Source organism: Macrobrachium rosenbergii, chromosome 35 (assembly GCF_040412425.1).
Source record: "Macrobrachium rosenbergii isolate ZJJX-2024 chromosome 35, ASM4041242v1, whole genome shotgun sequence".
Lineage (NCBI taxonomy): Eukaryota > Metazoa > Arthropoda > Malacostraca > Decapoda > Palaemonidae > Macrobrachium > Macrobrachium rosenbergii.
The window spans coordinates 2,238,504-2,248,503 of record NC_089775.1 but is presented as its reverse complement, the minus strand read 5'-3'; the positions used below and the strand labels follow the sequence as shown (position 1 = coordinate 2,248,503).

Below are 10,000 nucleotides of genomic sequence, written 5' to 3'. Positions count from 1 at the left end.
TAAATTGATTATTTTAGGAGGAAAAATAAACATACAAAGAAATAAATTCAGTAATTTCAGGAAGACCAATTAATAAATTATGAACAAAAAAATTTATTGTAGAGATTTAATCATTTTAACAAGAAAAAATCAAAATCAGACTCGATTATTTTCAATTCATTCCTCGCCCGCCATTTGGCGTCATCCGATTCAGTTGCATTTCAATCGTCAATTACTAATCATCAATTACTAATTATCAATTACATTAATTAATTATAGCACCGATTATATTTTTTACTTTTAAAACCCGCTGAGAAAAAAAAAATCGATCGTGTCGTGTTCAATGCCCGCTGTCCGTTATAAAACCGCTAGAATTGATTCTGTCATATAAAATCCTACTTAGATTATCTATCACAAAGCGATTCTCTACATAAGTATATTTAAGTACTTTATTGTAATTATTGTTAAGTATATGGTAAGTACTACTAAGATATTGGGCGCCGCTCGATGGAGCGAGTACCCGCCTTCGAGTTTTGGTGGAGCCTGTTTTGTAGGGATTTTGTGGGGTTTTTTGTTGGTATTTTGTGGGTACTTGTTTGGGTAATACCGTGGGTACTTGTATGGGTATTTTGTTGGTATTATGTGAATATTTTTGTGGGTATTTTGTTGGTATTTCATGGGTATTATAAGAATATTTTGTTGATATTTTGTGGGTATTATGTATTTTGTTGCTATTTCGTGGGTATTATGTGAGTTTTTTGTGGGTATTTGTATGGGTATTTTGTGGGTATTTATGTAGGTATTTGTTGATCCATTGTGTGGGTATTTATCTAGTTGTGTGGGTATATTTTTGGATATTTTGAGCTATTGATATTTGTGGCTATCTTTTGTGGGTATTTTTTAGGGTATTTTGTAGGTATTTTGTGGGTATTTCATGGGTATTTTGTGGGTATTTCGTCGGTATTTGTGTGGGTATTTTTGGGTATCTATTGAGCCTTTGTAGGTAATCTTGTGAGCAATTATATGGGTATTCAGGGTTATATTTGCGTGGGTATTTGACTACATATTTGTGGGTATTTTCTTTGGGTATTAGTGTGGGTATTTCTTGTGGGTATTTGAGTGGCTACATCTCGAAAGAGGCCTCACAGGCCACCAAGCTGTGCCCAAGAACAGCCAAGTTACACAGAGAGACCTTATAGCCTATCAACACCTATCTTCTACAACCAATGAGAAACGACTGATGTCTCCGTACCCTAATGCCCTTCAGACCTTTGCCCTTTGACCTTTGCCCTTTGACTTTTGCTCTTGACTTATACATTGGTGAGAGTTCAAGGGCATTTCGCTTTGACCTTTTGTCCTTAGAGTTCTCTAGATGTCGGCAAGAGCGCGTCGCCATCCACCGAAGTGAGTTTTCGTGTTTTCGCTTTCTCTGGTAACCGCCGGAATGTATCTGACCTTCGCTTTAACCTTGACCCTTGAGGAAGAAAGCGACGACCTTCTTCGGCAGCGAAAACCTGCGGAAAGCTCGCTCCCCCCGTGGAAAAACGCATCTACGACTTTCGATATTATCCGCAAACAAATGTCATTGACTCTCAAGAGTATCCACTTGTTTATTGCAAAGGAAATCATAAAAACGAGAGAGATTCTATTGGAATACAATCGGACATAAACTAATATACCTGAGATATTGAAGAAAACTCCCACGCAGGCACCAACGCTGACTCTGACTGACTCTGACTCACTGACTCGTGGTTTGGGGCTCCACGGGGGGCGACTTTCTATTGACCCATCTGTCGGCGGATGGCGGTGCTGTCATACCAGCCTCAGGGGATCGAATCCGTGCGGTGTTGGACTGACTGAATCTTCACTTTTTGGCCACTGTTCCTTGCACTGAATCTCCACTTCTCCCTTCCTAAAAGTGACACCCGGGGTATCGAATCCGTGCCGCACTGAGCTGACCGAATGTCCACACCTGTCACCATTCCTTGCACCGATCTCCACTTCCCCCTTCCTAAAATTGACACCAATACCCAATCTGGGCACAAATACGGGCAAAAAAAAAGGTCATCGTCACCTCTCACCTCTCCTCAAAAAAAAAAAAAAAAACGGAGAGCACGACAAGCTTGTTGATTACACCAATTCCCAAAACATGTCCAGACCACATCGACTAACATAGTGGGAGGGTTTTTTTTTAATGTCTATATGATATATTTATATATATATTTATATACAGATCACAATAAAGTGCAAAAAACAAATATTCATGTTCATGGATTAATATAAAAGTAATAAAAAGATGCCCCATATATATAAATACGCCTTAACCCTATGGTACACAGACGAGGTTTGGTTATATATATATATGTATATATATGTATGTCGTATATATATTTATGTATGGATATATTGATGCGGAGATCTCCTAGATACACGAGTGGGGTCGTAATTGCGACGCCAGTTTGTCGAGCCGACAGAGTGGCCGTTTCCGCTTTGCCTTAAAGTTCACTGAGGATGGATTATTCTTAGGTGCTGAAACGTTTGTCAAGGTGATATATTGTAGAAATCTTGCCAGAATCTGCTCAAACGACAAGCAAGTGTCCTCTCAACCACAAAGGTGATGAAATCTGCCAAACTCTTGACAAAATCAGCCAAAACTTGCCAAATTCCCACATATTTGAGCAAAATTTGCATAAATATTGATCAAATCTGCAAATCTTGACAAACTCTGTAAAAATCGTGCTAAAATATGCACACAATTTAGTCAAATTTGCATAAATATTGATTAAATCTTGACAAAACCTGCCAAAACTTGCCAAAATATGCACAATTTTAGCAACATTTGTTTGAATATTGATAAAATCTGCAATATCTTGACAAAACTTCCAAAATCTTGCTAAAATCTGCAGAAGTCCAACCAAGCTTGACAAAATCCACAAAAATCTTGCCAAAATCTGCAGAAATTTTGATAAAATCTTCAGAGATCTTGAGAAAATCCCCCACTTTACCACAAATGATAAAATCTGCAAATTCTTGACAAAATCTGCCAAAATCTTGATAAAATCTTCAGAGACCTTGACAAAATCCTCCACTTAACCACTGAGGTGATAAAATCTGCAGAAATCTCGATAAAATCTCGATAAAATCCACAAAAATCTTTTCAGATTCTGCAAAACCTTGATAAAATCTTCAGAGAACTTGACAAAATCCTCCATCTAATCACAGAGATGATAAAACCTTGGCCAAAATCTGCAGAAACCTTCATAAAATCTTCAGAGATCTTGACAAAGATGATAAAATCTGCTAAAAACCTTGAGAAAATCTTCAGAGATCTTGACAAAATCCTCCACTTAACCACAGAGTTGATAAAATCTGCTAAAAATCTTGCCAACACAACAAGTCTGAGGTTCACAGTGTGGCAGTAAGTTCTAAACCTCTGGCAAAGTCAAGGTCAAAACCCCTGGACCTCCGGGAGGGAGGTCGAAATCTAATGATTAATAATAAGTGGCAGTATGGTCTAAACCTGACCTCGGTGAGAGCACTTGGGTCGGAGGTCGCTGGGACCTGCAACCCGGCTTGGCAGTAAGGTTAAAACCAACCATCCTTTACCTCGACGGGAACCAAACAGACGTCCTTCGATCTGCTGACGACAGAGTCCGACAAACTCAGAGAGAAAACGGGTGGGGGGGAAATTGTTTTATTTTTGGACGGTAACTATAGAAGATTTTTTTTTTCCAAAGGTCGATAACAGAAACCGAAGAAGACAAAATTGGCTCCGAGTGTCGGACTGTTCTCCTCTGAGACCTCGAGACCTTCGCTTTTCGACTTCGCCCTCGAATTACGTCTCCTCTTCGAATCGGTGTGTGAGCATTTTGGCCCACTGAGATGGGCGCAAAGAAAAGATAAACAGGCTCGCGACCTCCGAAAGACTCCATCGTTGCGGCCGGGCCGAGGTCAAGGCCTCGCCTCTGGCAGCATCGTGGGAAAGTCAAGGTAAAAAAAAACCTCGCCTCTGGTGCAGCATTGCGGCAAAGTCGAGGTGAAACCCTGCGGCCGGAAAGTGGGAAACAGGAAGTCGAATTGCTCTGAAAGACACTATGTCTGAGAGGAGGAGGAGGAGGAGGAGGAGGAGGAGGAGGAGGAGGAGGAGGAGGAGGAGGAGGAGGAGGAGGAGGAGGAGGAGGAGGAGGAGGAGGAGGGGCCGGCCACGCTGGTTAATCTGGTTATACGCCTGCGCTAACCGAGGTGTCGTCGCTATTGTCGTGGTTACGGTAACCGGCCCCCCACCCCCACTTCATGACTAGCGGTTACAAATAATTATACGAACACATGATTATATATAAACACATGATTATACAAACACGTAAAAATATCCACCAAAACGGTTTTATTATTACACTTTGTGCGTGTGGTTTCTTCTTCGCAGTCTGTTTAAACGAGTTTATTGTTAAGGTTTGTTTCTGGTCCAAGTCTGGTTTTAACAGTAGTGTCTCTTGGGTTTTTTATTTAATGTTTATTTTTTGGTCAGCTGACTTAGGTTGTACCTGAGAGGTTGTGAGAAAAAACATGATGAGTTCGGCCAACGAACAAACAAACAAACGCGTGCGATCTGGTTGCAAACATGCCCGGTCCTGCACGGATAAACAGAACGAACGGTCGCATATGCATATTCCGCGGGTCTGCGTCTCTGCTTTGTCTCCGGATTGCTCCGGAGACGAAACGGGCTTCGTCGGAGATCCGACAGAGTCGACTCTTCCTGTTTACTCTCCCTGTTGTCTTGTCGCCTGTTTACACCACCAACAAACTTTCTCACGTTTGGGATTTGATATAATAAAGATAATAATAATTATAAACAGACACAGCTACGGCGTCCAGGCGGATCTCGTCGGCAGGTTTCGTCGTCCCCTTCTGAATTCTGGATCCTTCCTCCTCCGTCCGGCGTCTGCTCGCGAATCCTGGTTGGGATCCGGATCCTTCCTCCTCCGTCCGGCGTCCATTTACGAATCCTGGTTACGAGATCCTCGAAAGTGTATTGCTCCAGGCGAATCACTCGAAGGGGAATCGCGACGACCTGGTTACGAGCAGATGAGGCTGTTCAGCGAAGGGTCGAGCCAGTCCGAGACGGCAAGTCCCACGTCGCAGAGGGAGAACTCGAAGTGTGAGCCGGAGCCCGAGGTCGTGGTCGAGGAGCAGGATTCAAGGTCGAGCTCCGGAGGGCTCAGGTCGAGATCGTCCACTGGGAATTCCGGAGACATCTGGCAGAGATTTGGGGGGGTTTAGTAATCAGTCAGTAACCAGGGAAGTTCTTTGTTAAATTTCAGTTCAGTAATCAGGCAAATTATTGGTTAAATTTAGTTCAGTCACTAAGTAATAAATTCAGTCATTAACAAATCAACTTAACCAGGGAAATTATTGGTTAGATTTAGTTCATTACCTAACAAATCACTTTAAAAACCAGAGGATTATTGGTTAAATTTGGTTTGTTTCAGTTCAAAGTTTAGGAACAAGGTCAAGGAGCCAGCAACCAGCAATTAACCAACCTTCCCCTACATTAAATGTAGTTCATTTGTTGTTTATATGATTAGTGATTCAATCCAAATGTTACAAAGATGCCCAATGGACCAATTAACCAGTGAATTAACCAGTCTCCCTCACCTGCAAGATATCAGCCAGGTAGGACAAATTATCCTGGCTCTCGTGACCGGACGAGGAGGGAGCCGGAGCCACGGTTCTTCGCCTGACCGGCTCCGGAGAAGGAGTCGGGGTGTCGAGGACCGAGCAGCACCCCATGAGGCCCACGGAAGGCTCCGGCCCGGAGCCGATGCCGAATCCGAGTCCTCGGAATCCGAAGACGAGTCCAGGTAGTAGAGGCCGGTCTCCTCCGCGGGCGAGTTGCAGACGGGGCTCGGAGGTGTGGGTGGAGTAAGGGCGTGTCGGATGTAGGACCTGGAGAGGCCCTTGGATTCTTTGGCAGCGGCCCTGGCTCTGCCGCCTCCTGAGGAGGAAGACGCTGTGGTGGCCTTCTTCCTCTGGGCCGCTTTCCCCCCGCCTCTCCGCCCCTTGGAGGACTTCCCCTTTGGGGGATTCTTCCCCCCGCCGTTCTGTCTCCGCCTCCTGTGGTGGGACGCCTGGCCCGTCTTCGGAGCCGAGGTGACCGTGATCCGTAGCCTCGTGGATGACAGCATCTTGACGGCTGGTCTCCGCTTGCGGCGGGAGGTAGTCAGGCCTCCGCTGCAGCTGCCACTCCCGGGGGAGGGCGAGCGGTCTCCACCTCCTCCTCCGCGTCCCGAGGAGGTGCAGAGCGTGGAGAGGCGGGCTTTCTTCCGCGGGCGGTACTGGAAAGGAGAGGAGGAGACTGTTGTAAGTAACTGAATACATTTCTGAGTTTCAACATCTCATTTATTCCTGTATTTAATTTTTTGTATTAAAATTTGGCCAAATTTGATCAAATTAGTGAACTGAATCTGGTTAATTTAAGAAGAAGATTACTTTATAATTGGTACAGAATCTGTTTAACGATTAACCAGAATGCTACAGAGCTTGGTTAACCTGAATCTAGAGCTTTGCAGAACCTGGTTACCTTGATTGACCTTAAATCTACAGATTTTGTACAGAATCTGCTTAATATTTACCCATAACTCTACAGAAACTGCTTAATAATCAACCGTAATTCCATAGAATTTGGTTGACTTGAAACCAGTATGCTACAGGAACTTGTTTATCTTCAAACTAGAACTCTACAGGAACCTGTTTAAAACATGTTTAACTCGAAACTAGTACTCTATAAGGACCTGTTCAACTTTAAACTAGAATGCTACAGGAACCTGTTAAACTTTAAACCAGAATTCTACAGAACCTGCTTAATAATTAAGCATAATTCTACAAAACCTGGTTTCACATTAAAGAGGTTCCTGTAGAGCACTGGTTTCGAGTTAACCAGGTTTTGTAGAGTTATGCTTAATTATTAAGCAGGCTTTGTAGAGTTCTGGTTCAAAGATAATCAGGTTCCTGTAGAGTATCTGGTTTCGAGTTAACCAGTTTTGTAGAGTTATGGGTTGTTAAGCAGGTTTTGTAGAGACTGGCTTCTAGTGAAGCAGTTCTGTAGAGTTCTGGTTCAAAGTTAACCAAACTCTAGTTACTGTTGGTTATTAAGCAGTTTTTGTAGAGTTCTGGCTTAAAGTTAAGAGTTCCTCTGGTTTCAAGTTAACCATATTCTACGGAATTACTGTTGATTATTAAGCAGGTTTTGTAGAGTTCTGGCTTTCAAAAGTTAACCAAATTCTACAGAATTACGGTTGATTAATCAGCAGGTTTTGTAGAGTTCTGGCTTAAAGTTAAGCAGGTTCCTGTAGATTTCTGGTTCAAAGTTAACCAAATTCTACAGAATTACGGTTGATCATTGAACTACAGCTCTACAGAGACCCGCCTAACCTGAAACCAGCACTCCAGAACACCCACTCCAACCCCACAACCAGAGAAAACAACCCACAACCAACAACCAGAGCCAGCTAGCTAACCCACCCCCACAGAACCCAAAACCCAAATCCCTCCTCGAACCACTCACCTTATAGTCCGGATACTCCTGCATGTGGAGGAGCCGCAGCCTCTCCGCTTCGTCCACGTACGGCTGCCGCTCGGCGGAGGACAGCGACTTCCAGCGCTTGCCGAGGCGCTTGGAGATCTCCGCGTTGTGCATCTCCGGGTGCCTCTGGACGATCTTCCTCCGCTCGAGCTGGGACCAGACCATGAAGGCGTTCATGGGCCGCTTGATGTGGTTGGCCGGGTGCTTCTTGGTCTGGAGGAGGGCGCGCGGGTGGCGTGGCGGCAGGTGCGTGGGGAGAGAAGGGGAGAACGAGGTGAGTTGATGGCGTTTGGGTGGGCGTAAGCGGCGGGAACATGGGGGGAGAATGGGAGAATTTGGTTAGTTAATGGTTCATTTGGGAGCTGAGATTGAAGTGGGATGTGCTTTGGGGAATAGGTGATTAATAATAATAATAATAATAATAATAATAATAATAATAATAATAATAATAATAATAATGAAATGTGTACAACCACAGGAATGTTTACAAACAAGGTCAGTGCTCTCTCTCTCTCTCTCTCTCTCTCTCTCTCTCTCTCTCTCTCTCTCTCTCTCATTTCCAATCTACTTTTTAACCTCCAACCAAAATGTATTATTGAGGAATCTCTTCCTGAGAGAGAGAGAGAGAGAGAGAGAGAGAGAGAGAGAGAGAGAGAGAGAAATAAACCAGACCAGACCACAGGTAGCATAAAACGACTGCCAGAAAGTCAATATTGCCTCTGTTGCTGGGTTGGGAAGTTCCCCTTCTCTCTCTCTCTCTCTCTCTCTCTCTCTCTCTCTCTCTCTCTCTCATCCTTCCATTATCTCTCTCTCTCTCTTTGTTCTGTCGCTCTCTCATGTTTATTTACTGTCAACCAAACTGTTTTCTGCTACCATTTTGTAACCAACTGAACAAACCCCTTATTTTCAGGTTAAATACCCCCACCCCCACCCCCACCCCCGGGGGAACCATGGGACCTTGGTGGTGCCAGGGTGGCCTTGGGGGGGGCCAGAAGGCCTTGGGGGGGCCAAATCTCCCCCAAAAATCAGTTTAAACCTTAGTTTTTATATTATAATTTCAGCAATGCACCATCTGCCTTTATATGAGAGAAATTATTGGAATATTTACAAAGAAATCAACTTAATTTGGTTTCATGTTGAAAAGTGATTCTTGATATTATTCCCTAATGTAATTTTAATGTAATTTTGATGTAGTTTTGATCAATTAATGGTATTTTGGTTCATGGAAATTATTGGGATGTTTATAATTATAATAATTGGGTAGTTATGATTATTGTGGGCAGTTATGACAATGATTCTTTGAGGAGAGAGAGAGAGAGAGAGAGAGAGAGAGAGAGACTCTCTCTCTCTCTCTCTCTCTCTCCACCAAAAGAAAAGAATATTTAAACAGACCAGATTCATGTCACTCCCATCTCAGTTTGAACCTTTATGGCCAAACGATTCCTCATATAATAATTCTCAATTATAATCTATGGATAATTTCAAATAGATTGGTCTCTGTCACGACCTACTTTTTATGAGAGAGAGAGAGAGAGAGAGAGAGAGAGAGAGAGAGAGAGAGAGAGAGAGAGAGAGAGAGAGACCTTATTTACCTGTCGATAGATAATGAATTATCTATTGACAGGTAATCACAATGAAGTCATTGGGAGCACAGCTGTGCTCTCTCTCTCTCTCTCTCTCTCTCTCTCTCTAAATTAATGCCTTCTGCAGGTGTACACGTGTGGACAGGTGTACACACCGGTTCATTCTCTCAATCGTTCAATCGTATTTAAGGCCAACCAGCAGAGAGAGAGAGAGAGAGAGAGAGAGAGAGATAAAAAAGTGAGTAAGCAACTGTTAAAGAGAGTGAAAAAGAGATAGTAAAAGAGAGAGACAGAAAGCAAGAATAAAAAGAGAGAGAGAGAGAGAGAGAGAGAGAGAGAGAGAGAGAGAGAGAGAGAGAGACATAGGCTTAAGAATCAACCTGAATCATCCCATAAGTAGGTAACACATTGGCTCACCTACGTAAAAAGCGCCAAGGCCAAAAGGGCCTATCCCACACAGGCCATAAAGGCGACATTCCCATTCAGATCACATAGCAAAACGACCCTTATGGAATTGTGAGACTTAGAACCTTATTGCATTCAAGGTGGCTGGGAAGCGTTGCCAACGCGTGGGTTTGGTATTTACGCAGTTATGTATTTTCCTGTTTCGTTTTATTTATTATTAGTTTTATTTGTATATTTAGTTGTATATTTGTTTTATTTTTTTGTATATTTATATTTATTTTTATTTATTTATTTGTATATTAGTTGTATGTACATTTGTATATTACATTATTTCTATATTTATTTTTATTTGTATATTTCGTTGTATATTTATATAAATATGTGTTGTATATTAGTTGTATATTTATGAATATTTATTTGTATATTTTGTTGAATTACTTAATGAAAATACGAT

General features: G+C 42.7%; 1 long non-coding RNA gene and 1 pseudogene across 1 annotated transcript in view; one reads left to right on the top strand and one right to left on the bottom strand.

The window, feature by feature from the left end:
* Positions 1-10,000, top strand: part of LOC136856224 (uncharacterized) — a 43,307-nt gene that overhangs the window by 15,255 nt on the left and 18,052 nt on the right. The gene's annotated exons all lie outside the window — the stretch shown is intronic.
* LOC136856308 (transcription factor SOX-4-like) overlaps positions 2,073-10,000 on the bottom strand; it is a 12,862-nt pseudogene continuing 4,934 nt past the window's right edge.